Genomic DNA, 6040 nt, shown 5'->3' with positions numbered 1-6040 from the left:
GAGCTGGGCTTTGAAGAATGAATAGGAGTTAACTAGATAGCAGGACGAAGCCCCTGTAGTTGGTGAGAACATATGAAAGTCATGAAGCAGTGAAACACAGTAGGTGTGCAAGGGAAGCACATGCAGTTTGATGTGACCGAAATCAGTGGGGGAGGTCGAGATGAGCTGACGAGGCAGGCAGAGGCCAGGTCACAGGGGCCTCATAGCCCATGCCTCCACAAGCAACTCCATGAATGAGACTGAAGAGGCCCAGAGCTCCCAAAAATGAATGAAAAATAGTGTGCATGTGTGTTTTTGATTCTAGGAAGGAAGTTCTTCGGCGTTCGTCAGATTTCGAAGGAGGTCTTAGGGGCCCAAAGGCCCACTGTTGGGGCGCTATCAGATGCAGCTGGGCAGAGGAGCCCATTGTCAGCTTTTCCTTTTTAACTAAGATAAACGCTCTGGTAGCTGAAAGGAGGATTCTGGGGTATGGAAGCGAGAAGCCAGTTTAGCAGTGGGGCACACAGTGTTCAAGCCTCAGCTTTCTCGTTGGCCCTGAGCAGAGTCTCCCGAAGGCGGTCTGCCATCCCTACCAGCACCTGCCTCCAGGTCCACCCAACGGGTCTCCTGGACTTCCAGACTTCTCCACCAACACGTTCTGCAGGCCTCTCAAAGTCCACCTGGCCATAGCCAAAGTCAGCATCTGTGCCTGGCAAACGGTAGATACCAAGTAAGGTTTTCAAGTTGAACTGAGTTCCAACTCTATAATCTACTCATGAGCTGAATTTTAGTGTTTGATTTTAGATCTTTCTGGGGACCAATCAACTTTCTTTTTCTCAGAAGATTCAAAATTCTTCAGGTTTTCTGAAAAGAAAATCTAATGTTCCCATCCTTATTTATTAGTTGAAAAGTAATTACATGCTCTGAGCACATACTATAATACAAGCAGGAGCCTCTGACCCCATCTATAGATGAGCAAACTGAGGCCCATGTCTAAAAAAAAGCTATTTAGAAAGCCTAGGTGGACCAGCTGCCTCTCTTCTCCCTCATCCTGCATGGGGACCCTATTCAATGACCTAACCCCAGCCAGGGTTGCCTGCATTCTCACCCCAGTGACTGTCAGTCTCGTTGCTGAGGGCCACTTTCCCATTTTCTCAGCTCTGTGTGGTGGTTTCGTTGTTGTGGTAATGCAGCGACCTGAAGGCTCTGTGTGTGTGTGTGTGTGTGTGTGTGTGTGTGTGTGTGTGTGTGTGTGGTCTGTTTGGGAGGCACTGCTGGATACAGGGGTGGGGTTCTAATTGGTTTGATGGTTGCTAGGGTCAACAGGGCTGTGATTGGCTGACTCTGTTTGTGTGTCCGCCCTGTCCTAGAACCCTCTAGGGATGCAGCTGTTGCCCGATCTGAGGTCTGGAGTGGTCGTGCATGGGGGGCGCTGTGTGTGTGTACATGTGTACACACATGCACAAGTACACATGTGCCTGTACACTTGGCACAAACAGTGAGGAGAGGATGCTTGGTGCAGTGATAAAGTGCAAACTTCCAGGCTCTCTACCGGAATTACAATGGAATCAGGTAAATGATATTTTTCCCCACTCTCCACATATCATTGGAAAACAATGGCCTGGGTTTCTTCAGTGGAGGAGTAAGAACTGGCTGAGTCCAGCCACATCCTGCTTTTCCAACTGACTAGTACAGCCTAAGGAGCTAGGCCATAGGGGATTGGTACATGGGCTCAGGTCTCTGCTGCCACTTTCCCCCCTCCCTGTCAAGGACATACATGCCCTTGGGGAGAATTTCTCTCTGTTTTTACTTAGTTTCTCATTTCTCTTGTCTTCCCTTGTCTCCTAGAACCCTAAGAAGGGCTCTTTGGTCAAACACTAATGATCTCACCCACATGCAGATCTTTTTATAGTTTACAAAGCACTTTGACATTCACACTCTCATTGAATCCTCCTGAGAGGCAGGCATTCACGTTATTCCCATTTTGCAGAGGAGTAAAACTGAGGCCCAGATAAAGAAATGACTCCTGCACCTTAGGGGCAGAGTCAGGTCTCTGGATCTTCCAAGGGTTCCTGCAGTGCTTCTGGAGACCATGCCTGCCTGGGTGAGGGAGGGACCAGAAAGGAGGAGAGACTGCAGCAGTGTCGCAGGAAGGAGATTCTCTGTTGGCTGAACTCTCCGTCTGGATGCTGCGCCTCCCAGGAGAAAGTGGGGCGGGCTTGAACTTTGGTTTTTCAGAAGCTATTCAAATGCGCTGCCCACACAGTCTGTGAGGGAGAGCTGTTTCCAGCTTCCCCACTCAGCCCTCAGGCACCCAGGGATGCCTGTCCTAACTGCAGAGCAGCAGCGTGTCACTGGCAGTGGGGAGGAGGGACAGGATCAGAAGGAAGAGTGGGTTGGGCTGCCCCTGGGGCCCCCATGGTCATGCTGCTCAGGCCTGCCAGCCTGTTGTGCTAGGGCCACCAGAGCCTCCCAGGAATGCAGCAGACCCTTTAGGCTAGCAGAGGGGAGGGGCCTGCAGGGAAGAGGCCCCAGGAGCTGGAGCACCAGGGGAAACCCCCAGCTGAGAGAGTCTCGTCTGACCCTCTGCAAGGAGCCAGTTATTGGGCTGCAGAGAAGGGAAACAAGCATTGATAGGCGCTAGATTTACATCTCATGAAAACCTCACAACAGCCCCGAGAGAGAGACTATTACCATCTCCATGTTACAGACGGGCAAACCAGAGATGTGAGTAACTGCCCAAGGTTATACCGTCTATGTGACTTTAGAGCCTGAGGTTTTGGTTCGTGGGGCAGCAGCGTGGGAGTCCCTCCTCAGTGGAGGACACAGGTAGCGCTGCTTCTACTAAGCTGGGCTTATTGAGAGACGTATGGAAAGAAAATTGGCCTGGGAGAAGGGGGGGGTCACCAGAGGATTTGGAGGTAATTTTCCGAAGGGCAGAGAAAGGGAGCCGAAAAATTAGGCTGAGCCAAACACACACACACACACACACACACACACACACACACACACACACACACACACACAGGCTCTTTATCCTGCTAGCAAGCTCCACCCACATGCCTATGGTCACTCTTACCTGGCTCCCCCTTCTACCTGTGCATTTGCTCATGCCCTTCCCTGGGGCTGCCAAGGCTCCATTTGCCATACAGACTGCATATAGACACCCATCTGCAGCCCCTCCCCCTCCCCCAACCCCAAGGAGCAAGGCGTTGCCTTCAAAACAAGATTTCAAAGATTCTGAAATGCAATCCCATGTCAGGGGGTGGGGGGGCTGATGTGATAGTCTCTGAGCAGGTAGCTGACCCTACATCATTTAAGGTGTCACCTCTCCTCTGTGAAGCTGTCCCTGATTCTCCTGGGCACAGTTAAGGGATTCCTCCTGGAAGTTACCTTTGCCTTGCTAAGGACCTCTTCCTCTGCACATCTCTCTCCCTGGGATGCTGACCTGCATAAGAATGGGGACTGAGATTTAAATCCCAAGGATCCATCCGGTACAGACCCTGGCATGTAGCAGGTGCTCAGTAAATGTTTGTTGAATAGATAAACAACAGTAATTACATCTCCTATTTATTGAGTTCCTGTTACGAGCCAAGCCCTGTGCCTTGGCATACATTATCTTTAACATGCACAACAAGCACACACATCGATTTTAGCATCTTTGATTACAGATTGCAAAACTTGGCTCAGAAAGTTTAAGTCACTTGCCCAAGGGCACACAGCCAATACAAGGAAGTTCTGGGAATTGAGGCATCCCTAAGGAGCTCCCAGCTTAGCCTATCACACCAGTGGTTCCAACCTTGACACTCTCCACTCCCTTAACTTCTAGGTGCGAAGTTCCATGACCCTGTCTCCAAACTATCTCCCCTCCTCTCCTCCCTGCTGCCACTGCACTAGTCTAAGCTTGCATGATGTTTCACCAGATTCAGCCTTGAAATTGGGGTCCGCATGTTCAGATCTGACCCCACCATCAATCCTCCACTTGACTGCCAGAAGGATCGTCCTAAATCACAGACCTGGTGATACCTCTTTCCTCTGAAATGCTCCAGGTCGCCTTGTATTGTCAGGGGAGGGTCCTGGCTCGTTAGCCATGGTGTACGTAGAAGGGTCTTCAGAATCCAGCACCTGCCTCCCTTTACGAAGTCACCTCCAGCCCTACCAACTCTAAGCTCTGGCCTCACAGAGCTGTGTAGCCGTATTTTCTCACCCCTGCACTGTGTACATCTTATCCCTGCTGGAAAAACAGAAAAGCCCTTCCTCCCCTCCATTGTCCCCTCATCCTGTAACCCTCAGTTCAAGCAGCAGAACCACCCCTCCAGGCAGCCACAGCTCTAACCTTGCCCCTCCACCCCAGAATTGGTCACTTACTGCCCCATGAGACGGTGAGCTTTCTGAGGGGGAGGGCTGCATTTCATTCTTCTTTCGTGCCCAGTAAATTGGCCGTTATTTGGCATATAAGAGATGTTCAGAAAACTTTGTTGAAACCTCTTGACCTCATCCATGCCCCTGGTTCCTTTGGCTTCATTCTCTCTAATCCTCTAAAATACAGTTGCTTAGCATAGCTCCTTCCCTGCCTCTGCATGGACTCCTCCCTGCAACCCTAGTATTCTTATCACACATGTGGATTACGGAGCCAAGAAGGTTGCTTCCTTTCCTGAAAGCCTGGAGACTCTGGATCCATCCGCTCTTTGCAACCCTTCAACACTCGGCAGTTTTATTCTTAGAGTGCATGTGCCCGGGAAATCTGCATGCCCCGGCAGGGAAAACATTAGGTAGCAAAGAGTTGGGAGGCCCTTTGCCAGGTGGCCCTGCAGACTCCCCACTAGTCACTCTCCTGATGGGCCCAGTGTCTTCTTCTCCCTCCTGAGTCCAAGCCCTGTGGAGTTGCGAGAGATCTTGTGCTACAGGTTGGATGCAGGCTGACGTTGGAGGGCAAAACTCAGGCCCATGTCTTCCAGAAAGAAAATTTTCCTATCCTCAACAACTCATTCTCTCTAGGGAAAGGGCCCCAGGCTCAAAGCCTAGGACTTAAGTGGCATTCACTTTTGATCAATCGTCAGAAAGTGTTCAACAGAAACACATCCCCACTGCAGACTTCCTTCCTCAAGAGACCCCTGACAGGGCCCCCAGACTGCGGAGGCCATGTCCACCGGCAGGACAGAGGACACAGACCTCCCTGATGTGGTGCCCATCTCTTCTTCAGGAGGAAGCAGGGCTGGGAGGGGCCCAGATGGGGCCGCTTCATTCCATCCCAGTTTCCTTCGATCCCTGAAGTCTGATGGTGGAGGGAGAGGAGGAGAGGCCACTGGCCTGGATCCTAATCATGGCTTGCCACTAACCCTGTGGGACTTTGGGCCAATCCAATATCCTTTCTGGGTCTCAGTTTCTCCTTCTCTAAAATGAAAGCTGGACTAGAACTAGCTATTCTGTAAGGCTTCTTAGATGATTCTCAGTTGGCCTGCGGGGTTTAATTCCAAAAGGACAAACTGCATTCCTCATCAGGGGAGGAAGTGGGAGCGATGATTACCTTTACTTACCTAAAGGTAAGTGACAAGTTCCACTGGACAAGACAGAGGGACAGCCCTGCCAGGAATACTGTTGTCAAGAACTCTAAGGGCGAAAATGACCAACAGGACCTGGCCATGCACATTGGCTCCTGCGGTGCCAGGTGCTGGGATCCAGGTTCAGACTCAGAAGGTTGGAAGGGCTACACCTAGGGGTGGACACTCAGCAAATCACCCCGTGCCCTGGCCCCAGTCCTGGGTGAGTCCGGAGGGCCTCATCCCCTAGTGTAGGCTCTCAGGGCCAGTCCCACAGGGCTGGTAGAAGCCAGGCCTAGGAACGAAACCGGAAGAGGCACTTGGACCCTGGTTCCCAGAGTGGGAGAAAGGGGTGGGCACCCGGGCAGAGGGAGCCCTGGGGATTGGCAGCGGCAGTGGGCAGGGCGGGAGGGACGGGGGAGGAGTCAACTTGTACGTGTGAAAAACTCTGGCGGGGGCCGGGCTCTTCCCTTCCTCTTCCTCCTCCCCCTCCCTCCTCTTCCCCACCTTCCTCCACCCCT

The sequence above is a fragment of the Grampus griseus genome (assembly GCF_964374135.1).
Source record: "Grampus griseus genome assembly, chromosome: 1".
In the NCBI taxonomy this organism is placed as follows: domain Eukaryota; kingdom Metazoa; phylum Chordata; class Mammalia; order Artiodactyla; family Delphinidae; genus Grampus; species Grampus griseus.
Note: the sequence above shows the minus strand (reverse complement) of the source record.